This window comes from Apium graveolens, chromosome 10, assembly GCF_009905375.1.
Source record: "Apium graveolens cultivar Ventura chromosome 10, ASM990537v1, whole genome shotgun sequence".
NCBI classification, from domain to species: domain Eukaryota; kingdom Viridiplantae; phylum Streptophyta; class Magnoliopsida; order Apiales; family Apiaceae; genus Apium; species Apium graveolens.
In genome coordinates this window covers 161,781,085-161,793,275 of record NC_133656.1, presented here as the reverse complement: position 1 = coordinate 161,793,275, position 12,191 = coordinate 161,781,085, and the positions used below count along the sequence as shown (strand labels likewise).

Sequence of the window (12,191 nt, the reverse complement as noted above, 5' to 3'; positions counted from 1 at the left end):
ATTTCGTTAGGCATTTCCCCTGCCAGGGTACAATCCATCAGCACCACCAGTTGTCCAGTTCCTGAATATTACCGCAATTCCCCTCCACAAGAAAAGTCTTATGATCATCCATTCTATTCTGCATTTAGCCAGGACAATCTATCAGGCTGCGTTATAATGTGAGCTTGTTAGACCTGTGCTGGAGTGATTGCTCATTGTTTTTTAATTTCGAAGATTAAGTTTCAGGATCATGTCCTTGGGAATAGTTTTTAATTTTTGTACAAGAGAAGTGAAAGTAACTTCATGTGCGTGTATGTAAAGCCTTTTTGCCATTTTTTTTGAATTATGATGAAGTTACAAAGTTACTTTCTCTAGTAAGTGTGGAGGTTTCTATATAAAAGCTAGGATATTTCATCATATTCTTACATCATATTTGTTTTAATTATCCTGAATGGCAGTGTTTGGTTTGTTTTTGATTTTATTTGCAGATAGTATAATTAAGGTTTCAAATGGCAACCAAGGCCTTTGGCCAAATCGTTGTAATTCCCCTCTCATGTAGAGGGATCGAAGTCCCACCTCTCCAACAATAATACGTTGGTGGAGGGTTGTGATGCCCTTTTGTGGGCTTGCAGGTTGACTCTGCCTTGTTTACGTGTTTCCACTCTAGTAAAAAACATAATTAGGGAGATAAGCTCATACTTCATAGTCGTCGCTGTGGTCGTTGCAGCTTTGCAGATTGCCTACGGTGCTGTGCTTACATGTTGGAGTTGCCAAGATTGCTGGTTTGTCTGGAGCTGCGATCAGTTCTTTAAGCAAATATGGTGTCAATTGCATTGGAATTCTAGTAAGGCCCGATGCCTTTACATTTTTTCATCAAATATTCCAAAGCTAATTAATGTAACCAGCTTTATTCCCTTATTAAACATTACAAAAACACGGCAAAAGTCTTCACACTTACATAAACAGCTTTATTCCCTTATTAAACATTACAAAAACACCGCAAAAGTCTTCACACTTACATGGAATACTGCCTGCCCAATTCTGAACAAAATTTCAAAGGACTTCAAAGTTCAAACACAAGCAGGAACAAGCTAGGAGCTATCTGCTCACATCACAGTGTAGCCTGAATTAGCAAAAGAAGAAAACAAAACAAAAAAAGTACAAAGTAGCCTGTTGGGTTGTCATCAAGATATATCCGATCAGAAGTCTTTTCTTGCAAAGGTGAATCCGGATAGAACTCAGGCACAGGTGGTGCTGATGGAATGTACGGAGGGGGCGGACATGGAATCCCTACCGATACACTCTCAGGTTGAGGCATGTACCCACAGTTTGTCGAATAGCAACCAATTCTTGAAGAGCAAGTTTTATGAAGATCACTGCAGTCATTATGCACGGCATTCCTATGCAAGTTTCTTGTAGAACAAGATCCAATCTTGCCGTCTAGATCTTGTACATGTCCATCTTCTTTGTAAGTTAGCTTCATCCCATTTTTCTTCTTTGTAAGTTAACTTCATAATTAACTACATGTTTCAGTGGTGAGTTTGGTCTGGGAAAATTTGGCAAGTCTTTCTGATCAATGCTAGCCCCTAACACGTGCTCAGATTCTATCCCATTCATCAAAAGAATCTCAATAAGTTTCTGCGGATCTATAGTACCCGCAATTGTAACCTTTCCTATTTCATTTGGATGTAAAAATATTCTGCGCACCCCTTGAATATGTTGCAGTATTTTTTCCATATTTTTCAAACAGACATCGCTGTGAATATTGGTCTTCAGAATGAAAGTCTCCTCTCCAACAGCCGGTTGATCCATTAAAGTAACTATCAAGTTATCTTGTGATCTAGCAGCTCCTTGCTTTTCAGTTTCTAATCAATTCAGATATAGAGTATGAGGATTATGGTATTTTAAGATTGTTTCATGTGCAAACCGTCAACAATAAATCTATATATGGTGGCATTGACACGGTTGATTCCCCTATTCTTATAAAAAATAAATAAAATGATAGAGCTTTTATTTTTAAAAAATAAAAAAAATCCATCAAATGGAAAAATAGAAAATTAATCAAACATACGAGTACTACCGCACACGAGTTCCGATGAGATATGACGTTTAGAGAGTAATAGTAATGACGATCAACCGTTTAACTATAGTCTATACAGGGCCGTCAATTAGGGTAAGTAACAAGTCCTACCGCGCGCACATGACCCCCAATTTAAAAAGACCCCAAATTTATTAAATATGAATAAATATATCATAATTTCTGGCACTTTTAATAAACTCGATCATGAATTTTTAATATGAAATCTAACTTGTGGTGGAGTTGTTCAATGATTCATTTTTAATGAACTTTAAATGCTTTAGAGATATGCATTTTTTCACTTATACGAGACCCTTAAATTTTATTTAGCTCGGGGCCCCTCCCAAAAAATTGAGACGGGTCTCGATACATAAGTCTATAGATACATCTAAGCTAGAACTATGACATGCATTTGGCACAGGTAAAATGATATGTACTATAAGTTTGTAATAGTTAAACACACTCACATAGTCACATACTTGCGCTAACTTTCATAAAATTCGGATAATCGATATTTATAAAGGAAGTGAGGGAGACACCTTACTATATTAAGAGGTGTTGGGTATGTAAAATAAGTTTCGATTGACCAAAAGTATAACTTACCAAAATGGTTACAAAAAACAATTTTATGTAGATGTTGAATAGATCCATGCCAAAACTATAAGATATCATGGCATTTACTAACACGTACTCAAATATAGAAGTATATACAAAATAAGTTTAACTTCGAACTTCATGATGAAGAAAGCAAACAAATTAACAACACGTAGAGGTCGATCGAAAACTTACAATAACGAGAAGATCTGCCAAAATCCAACAAAACGTAATGATCTCAGATCCAAGAGAAGGGATCTCTTATTCGATTTGGATCGATTGCGGTAGTTGACTTTTTACAATCCTGAAGAAAAATAGTCATAATTTCTTACTATCAGAAGATACAAGTCATAAAGGATATGCAGGGATCTTAAATTAAACTAAATGTTTGATACAGATCCATAAGATTCAACCTTGCATTAGACTAACATATATACATATCAAACAATATAGTTCATATTTTCTATGATATTATGTCAAAGAAAAAAATGGTGAGACAAATATATACTGACGATTGGAATTTAATATCTACTGATTTACAAGGCTACAAGTCTAGAATACCGAGAGCAAGACAATCTTTTATCAGCAAGGAGCAAATCGTAATCATGAAATGATGAAGTATAATTTGTATTGATAGAATGTAAACAACGAACGGGAAACAAGTGAGATCTCATAAACTAATTAATTAAGGATCCAGATCAACAAGATTTAAGCCGTAAAGCAGATGCCTAATCCAGATCTGTAAGATCGAACATGGCTTATACTAACATACCTACGAAAAAGGAAAGAAAATTAAAAAAGAGAAGATATACCAAGAAAAGAACTTGGATCGGAGATGTATGCTGGCTTGTGCTGCACCTGGATCGTGGCGCCGAATTCGGCGTGCTATCCTTTGATTGTTGATCATCATTATCAGAATGCCATTGTGTTCCCGCTTCAGAGTAGTTCTTGTTATCCCAATCTTATTTATATATAGATACGCTCCTAGGGTTTAGATACGGTAATTAAGGTAGACTGTAAAAATTTAGTAACGTGCAATAATTTTTTTTTAACTTATCCTTTACTTGCTCTTCACTGTTTCATTTTTATATTATTAGGTTGTGGATAACATCATACACCTCGTAAGCCATTTTAGTCGAGTACATTCTTATACTGCCCAGCTTTAGAGTTGGGTTTCCCAAGGTACCCAACTTCTTATTCATCTTCCCATTCTACCACCTTTTTCAATTTCTCACCTTATTTCGTTCTCTCTACTCCATCTCACATATATCCTACATTTCTATTCAAGCACAAGTTTTAAGAATGATTGATTGCCCTTCTCCGACCATTTCTTCTAGAGAATCTCCTAATTGTTCCAGAGGCCCGTGGCTCCCGTTTGATATCGGATAAAGCAAATCTTGGTTTTCGTTTTCCGAATAAGTCAACTTCAAAGTGGATTTGTTGTGCGAAGAGTGTGTTATGACCCGTGGCCACCTGCCCGGAAACCGTAATGTATCATTTTTATATTTCATAACAATATTATTTTTATTTTTAAAATATATTTACTGTAATTATGTTATTATTTCAAGTTTTTATTTTATATTTCAAAATTACTTAAATAACTAAATTTATTAAATTTAATGATTATAAAAACAATATTAATAATTTCATTTTGAATTTATAATTAAAGATTTTTAAATTATTATTATATTCATTTCTTAAGAATTATCACATCTGACTTTTGATTGAGTAGCTTTTCAGTGGGTAGTCAATTTCAATCTTTTTTAAAAGAAAATCATCAGCTTTTCACCATGTTGTCACTTCAAAATTTTTGAGTGTGCTATCCCTTCAACTTATTATTGCTTGTATAAAAATATCTTATAAATAACATCCACCGGAGTTTAGAATCAAACAAACTGATCATCTAAATTTTTAAATTTATATAATCATGAATACTTTCCTACTCAAAGAAATTGCAAGATTAACTGCAATATATGATTTAAGTGCTGCCGATGATGATCAGGACTATCAACATGAGCCAGAAACAAATGAAGATGTGGCTGATGAGATAGATAATGACGAGCAAGATGATTTAGATGACAAGCAAGATAATTTAGATGACGAGTAAGAGCATATCCAACTACTCCCTTGTTTGCTATGTAATGAATTTTATTTTAATGTTTAGGTGATGTATTTTAATTTTATGTAATATATTTTATTTTAATGTTTATGTGATGCGTTTATTTAATAATTTTTTATTTTAATATAATTTTTATTTTATTTCAACAAATTTTAAATTATTTAAATTATAAATAAAAGTATAAGGTGAAAGTTAAAATGAGTAAATGTAAGTTGGTTTAGTTAAAAAAGAAAAAGAATTGATAAAGCATGTGGAGAGAGAGAAAATGTGAGAGAGAATGAAAAAGGTGGGCATGAATCAAATATATATCTTGTTTCCTATCGTGCACCCTGTAAACCTTTATAAACTGTTTTGTGTACATGTTTCATACAACCGTGTTTAAAATTTCATAAAAATCATACCCTGGGCCATGACAAAACAACACTGATATGAGAATTATATAGTAATAGGATTGCATGTGCAAAATTGGGTAAAGCTTAAAACCCGCAAAAGAGATTTTCGTAATAAAATGTTGTTATATATCTGCCATGCTATCGTATTGCTAAATAATTGCACAATCAGGTTTGTAAGAAATGACCAACTCACCAGATCACCAAGAAGAAGAAATCCAAACCCAAGACCCAGAAGTGAATCCAGAAACCACCATGATGAGCAGACTTGCTCAGCTTTTGCATCAACCTGTAGCCCTAAAGTTGGAAATTTCAAACATTTTCAATTTGTTCATCCCCCAGAGTTCTTAGATTTTCCAGACCCGATAAAAGCTCAGTCGTGGTTAAGAGAAATGGAGAAAGCGTTTGAGTTAACAGAAGTTAAGGATGACAAGAAAGCTCAGTATGCGAGTTATTACCTTAAAGATGAAGCAAGTTTCTGGTGGGAATCTTCGAAGGCGTTGCTGGAAGGAAAGGAGTTATCGTGGGAGAAGTTTACAGAAATTTTTCTGGAGAAGTATTTGCCAAGTTATATGCAAGATCAGTTGGAGATAAAGTTTTGGGACCTTAGGCAAGAAGATATGTCGGTAGCGGAATATGAAGTGAAATTCTCGGAGTTGTCTAGACCTGAATATGTAAATATTGAGGCAAAGAAGGCCAAAAGGTTCCAACAGGGACTTAGGCCGTGGATTAGAAGTCAAGTGGCGTTGTTGGAGATTAAGAATTATGCCGCCTTGGTGCAGAAGGCAATGATAGTGGAAGGAGAGCGTGAAGCTGCAAAAAGAGAAAATGAAGGAAGGAAAAGGAAGTTTGAAAGCTCGGAGCAAGAGCAAGAAAGTTCAAAGTTTAGAGGGAAGTTTGGAAAGAATGGTGGAGGTCAGAACCAAAAGTTTCAAAAGTTTAAGCCCGGTAATGGAGCCCAGAAGAACCGTTTTTAGAAAGCAGGACAACCTGGGAAGAATAATAGACCTCAGATTCAAGAGTGCAAGGTTTGTGGGAAGAGACACCCGTGAAGGTGTAAAAAGTTGAATGTGACCTGTTTCAAGTGCAATCAGAAAGGTCATTACTCATCAGAGTGCCCGAATGGAGCAAAGAAGCCTGATTTGGCTTGTTTCAAATGTGGAAAGGTGGGCCATATGGCCAGAAGCTGCAAGGAGCCTGTTCAGAAGGCCAATGTTCTTAGAATTGCTAGACCGCTGCCCCTCCCAGCACTAACAGCTCAACCCAGAGCTAGGACCTTCAATATGACAATGAAAGATGTTGTGCAGGATGTGGATGTGGTGGCAGGTATGCTCGTTATAAACTCAGTAGAAGTAAAAGTATTGATGGATTCTGGAGCAACTAGATCTTTTGTTTCTAAAAGTATTCTTGATAGACTTGATTGTGTTGCGTACCCTCTGTAACCTAAATTGATTATAAAGGAAGCAAATCAAGAGAAAGTCATTGTTAATAAAGTTTATCCCGATTGTGTTGTGGTTATAGAAGGTCAGCACTTTTCTGCTGACTTAATTCTTTTTAAGTTAGGAGAATTAGAGGTTATATTAGGAATGGATTGGTTGTCAAACCAAGAGGCGCAAATAGAGTGTAAAAGTAAGAAGGTGAGGTTAAGGACCAAGGATGGCGATGAAGTGATATTCAAAGGGAAAAGACAAGAGAAGAAATTTCTAACGGCTATCGAGACGAGGAGATTATTACGTCAAGGATGCGAAGTTTATTTGGCTCATGTTAAGGACGTGGAGAAAGAATTTGTGAGGATTGAAGATATTTCGGTAGTAAGAGATTTTCCTGATGTGTTTTCAGATGAATTTCCTGGACTACCTCCAACCAGAGAGATCGAGCTTACGATTGATTTGGCTCCTGGAATGGAACCAGTATCGAAAGCTCCCTATCGTATGGCGCCAGTCAAGTTGAAGGAATTGGCAGTGCAGTTGCAAGAATTGTTGGATAAAGGGGTGATTCACCCGAGTGTATCCCTGTGGGGTGCACCGGTGTTGTTTGTAAAGAAGAAGGACGGAAGTATGAGGTTGTGCATTGATTATCGTGAATTAAATAAGTTGACGATTGAGAATAAGTACCCTCTACCGCGAATCGATGACTTGTTTGATCGCTAAAAGGAGCTTCGTGTTTCTCCAAGATTGATTTAAGATCTGGGTATCATCAGCTAAAGATTAAAGCGGAGGATATACCCAAGACTGCGTTTCGAACAAGATATGGACACTACGAGTTTTTCGTAATGGCGTTTGGTTTGACGAACGCGCCAGCCGCATTTATGGATCTTATGAACAAAGTATTCAAGCAATATCTGGATAAGTTCGTTATAATATTTATTGATGATATACTGATATACTCCAATACGGAAGAAGATCATAAGGAGCATTTGAGGATTTCCTTGGAAATTTTGAGAAAAGAAAGGTTGTACGCCAAGTTTTCGAAATGTGAGTTTTGGCTAAAGGAAGTGCAATTTCTTGGACATGTAGTTAATAAGGAAGGAATCAAAGTAGATCCAGCCAAGATAGAAGCTGTGATGAATTGGGAAAAACCCAAGACTCCTACGGAGTTCAGAAGTTTTATGGGATTAGCCGGATACTATAGAAGGTTTGTGCAAGATTTCTCTAAGATTGTTGTTCCACTTACTAAGTTGACAAGGAAGAACGAGAAGTTTGTGTGGACGGATAAATGCGAGGAAAGCTTTCAAGAATTGAAGAAAAGATTGGTAACCACCCCAGTGCTGGTGTTACCAGATGAGAAAGGAGAATTTGTGATTTTTAGCGATGCTTCGTATAAAGGACTTGGATGTGTGTTAATGCAACACGGGAAGGTAATAGCATATGCATCAAGGCAACTCAAGCCGCATGAACAGAAGTATCCTACGCATGATTTGGAATTGGCAGCAATTGTGTTTGCCCTTAAGATTTGGAGGCATTATTTGTACGGGGAAAAGTGTGAGATCTATACAGATCATAAGAGTTTAAAGTATATTTTCACTCAGAAGGAGTTGAATATGAGACAAAAGAAGATGGTTAGAATTGATCAATGATTACGACTGTGCAATAAATTATCATCCTGGAAAGGCGAATGTGGTAGCAAACGCTTTAAATTGCAAGGAAAGATTGAATATGTTAACGTCATCAGAAGAATTGATCAAGAATTTCAAAAAATGGAAATAGAAGTGCATACTCCAGAATTTGTAGGTGAAGCAATGTATGCTATGTCATTTCAATCTAAAATTTTGGAAAAGATTAGATGTTGTCAAGAGCAAGTGATGAATCACGAAAATGATAAGTTGTCAGGAGAAGAAATCAAAGCTCAAAAGGATGAAAGAGGAATATATCGTGTTAACTCACATATTTGGATACCTAACGTTGTGGAGCTAAAGCATGAAATTTTGCAAGAACGCATAACTTGAGATTTTCGATTCACCCTGGAAGTACGAAAATGTACAAGGATTTAAAAGAAAGTTATTGGTGGCCAAACATGAAAAAGGAAATTGCGGACTGGATAAGTAAATGTTATGCGTGTCAAAGAGTAAAAGCGGAACATCAGAGACCAAGTGGATTGCTTCAACCACTGGATATACCAGAATGGAAATGGGAACATATCGCGATGGATTTCGTGGTAGGATTACCAAAGACCAAGTCTAATCATGATGCAATTTGGGTGGTAATCGATCGATTGACGAAATCAGCGCATTTCTTGACGATGAACGAAAGGTTTTCATTAGAAAAGTTGGTCAAATTGTATTTGGATGAGATTGTGATGCGTCACGGAGTTCCAGTATCTATCGTGTCTGATAGAGACCCGAGGTTTAACTCGAAGTTTTGGCGATAATTTCATGATCATTTGGGAACTAAGATGAAAATGAGTACGGCATATCATCCGCAAACTGAAGGACAAAGTGAAAGGACAATACAGACGATCGAGGATATATTGTGAATCTGTGAAATAGATTTCAAAGGAAATTGGGACGATCATTTGCTATTGATTGAGTTTTCCTACAACAACAGTTATCACGCAAGTATTGGCATGCCGCATTATGAAGCGTTGTATGGAAGAAAGTGCAGATCCCCTACATATTGGGACAAAGTTGGTGAGCGCAAATTATTTGGCCCAGAGCTAGTTCACAAACAAAAGAAAAGGTGGAAATGATTCGAAAAAGATTAATTGCTGCTCAAGATCGACAAACGAAGTATGCGAATCGAGAACGAAAAGATGTGCAATTCGAGCCTGGAGACAAAGTCTTGTTAAAGATATCTCCTTGGAAAGGTTTAACCAGATTTGGAAAGAAAGGGAAGTTGAGTCCTAGGTTTATTGGACCATTCGAAGTACTGCGACAAGTTGGAAAAGTGGCCTATGAATTAGCGCTACCTTCGCAAATACAACATCTTTACAATGTATTTCATGTATCTCTTCTAAAGAAGTATAATGCTGATGCAAGCCGTGTGATCCAAGTGGAACCAGTGGGAATCCAACCAGATTTGTCTTATGTGGAACAACCAGTTCGAATCCTAGATCGGAAAGAGAGGACGCTTAGAAATAAAGTTGTACCTTTAGTTAAAGTGTTGCAGAGAAATCCATTAGTGGAAGAGTCAACTTGGGAATTAGAAAGCGAAATGCAAGAAAAGTATCCCCATCTCTTTGCTTAGACTAGATTCTGGGGACAAAATCCCTTTAAGGGGGTAGATTGTAATGACTGGGAATCTCGCGACGTAATTAAATAAATAAAGTATAATTTCTGTGGAGTGATTATAAATTATGTGATTAAGTATTGATTAATTGTCTTTATTGTATATTAGTATCTGGGAGCGTGGTTAGATGCATTCCAATTTAAAGAGTCAGCTTAGGGGTTAAGCTGTGTTGTCGGGCCGTCAGATAGAACGGAACCCGTCTTAAAAAGAGATTAAAGTGTTTAAATGTGAAATATATGTGTTTGTGTGAAAAGCAATGTTTAATTAAGTATTACGTTTGTTAGTCCCTTAACAATATAGCAAGAATTACAGAAGGGGGGTTGAATGGAATTCTTGAACCTTTTTCTTGAAATAAAAATGTTCAACTCGATTATAGATATATTTGTTTTAATTAGCACAATGCGGAATGTAAACTTGAATGAATCAAAACATAAGTAATTAAAAACAAGAGTCTTTAAAAACTTTCTGGTGGATTTAAACAATTTCACCAGAGATATATATATAATATATCGAGAGGACTCTGTGTGCAGAAATGCTCACAGCTGCTTACAAAATGGAACTACTGAGAATACAGGAAATGCTAAAGATTATGCTTACAAAGATTTCTCTGTTTGTGTGTTTCTCAGCTATCTCAATCATTTTTCTATTTGCTACTCTCTTGGTTTATATATTACCAAGATTACAAAGTCAAAAAGACTGAACAAATATAAAATCTAACAATCTTGATCTTTGCTGCTTTTCATCCTCTATTACTCAGTTAATGGGCTTCCACAGTGTGTTTGTATCCAACTCGACGGCTGTGTGTCAGCTTTCACTGTTCAACTGATGTTTGAATTCTTGATATGATCATCCGTCGACTTTCAGATCATCCGTCGATGACATGATTGATCATCCGTCGACTGCTATGTTAAACATCCGTTGATAGTCATTTGATCACCGGTCGAAGGCTTTGTTAATCATCCGTCGGTAGCTATTTTGGCACTTGACTTCATTTCACTTATACAGAATTACAAGACATTGCTTATGTACAATTAATCAACCTATTCTGCATATCTAGTTAAAGTCAACATGACTTATATGCTACTACAGATTCTATACAAAGGTGCATACATCACTGTGCTACAAACTTATTATTACATAAGCTACTCACTTGATGGATAATAAGTTAATCATCCGTCGGGACTATAATGAGTTATCCGTCGGGACTATAATTCTTATACGTCGAGAGCTACATAATTTCAATAAGTAAAATCTACTTAGACATTTTGTTTAAGTGATCATCAAGTACACAACATATTCACAACAATCTCCCCCAATTTATGTCTACTGGAATTGTAGCCATAAATTAAGAGACACTTGATGATTACAAAACATCCTAAACATATATCTTTAAAGATAAGTAGATAAAACTGAAAGTGCTTCAATTTAAACAAAATGTACAAGGTTTGGCTCACAGTCAGTTCAAGATGCTCCTCTAGCCTGAGCAGATTTTTCTAGTTTCTTGAAGGTCTGGATCTTCTTCCAAGCTTTCTGTTGTTTTCTTCAATTTGATTCGGGAGCTTCCTGTGGAATTCTAATTCATCAGATTCTGAGAGATCTAGCATTTCTTGCATCTCCAAGAGAGTCTCATTGCTAGAGATACTCAATTGGTCTTCTAGTCTAAAGAATCTTCTCACACCCTTATCATCCATAAATTCCATCAGCCAGTAGGGCCTTAGATGCACTCTTCTCCCTGTGTATGGGATGATAAGAGTCTTGGGAAGTGCATCTTTGGCTCTAACACTCCTTAGCTCTTCAATCTTCTTCAATACTAATCTTCTTGCAGTTATATTGAACCCAAAGTTTTTCTTGAAGGATGAATAGACTTTGATCAACACAGCTTAGCTTTCTTGAAGTATCCTGTGAAGAGGCCACTGAATCTCCCTTCCTCCTTTGTACTTGAACACCAACCTTTCAGGTAGGTTTCTGTATGCATCAATTGCCCTTACTTCATCCAGCTCCTCCAGATAAAGGTTTAGGTCTGAGAATTCTTTGATGTCACACAAGTACAAGTAGTCTCCCCTGTTGACCTTGGGTTGAGCTTTGACTACTAACTTGGATTTGAGAGGTGACAGCTTCACTTTCTTGACTGTCCTTGATTTTGTCCTTTTTGGCTTAGTAAGGATTGACAAGTTGAAATCAGGAATTGGTAATTTATCCCACTCTATTGGCTCATCCTTTGGCACAATAGGCTCTCCATGTATGTTCCTGTAGGGGTCCACCACCCTTATGTCTTCAAATACCACAGAGGGCTTTGATGCTTGAGTTTT

The 12,191-nt window shown here is 36.4% G+C and overlaps 1 long non-coding RNA gene across 1 annotated transcript; it reads right to left on the bottom strand.

Moving 5' to 3' along the window:
- Positions 1-933: 933 nt before the first annotated feature.
- Positions 934-3,593, bottom strand: LOC141692849 (uncharacterized). Its single transcript, XR_012562931.1, has 3 exons — positions 3,463-3,593; positions 2,846-2,954; positions 934-1,844 (listed from the first exon to the last, which is right to left on the bottom strand). It is a non-coding gene; the product is annotated as an uncharacterized LOC141692849 (long non-coding RNA).
- Positions 3,594-12,191: the final 8,598 nt, after the last annotated feature.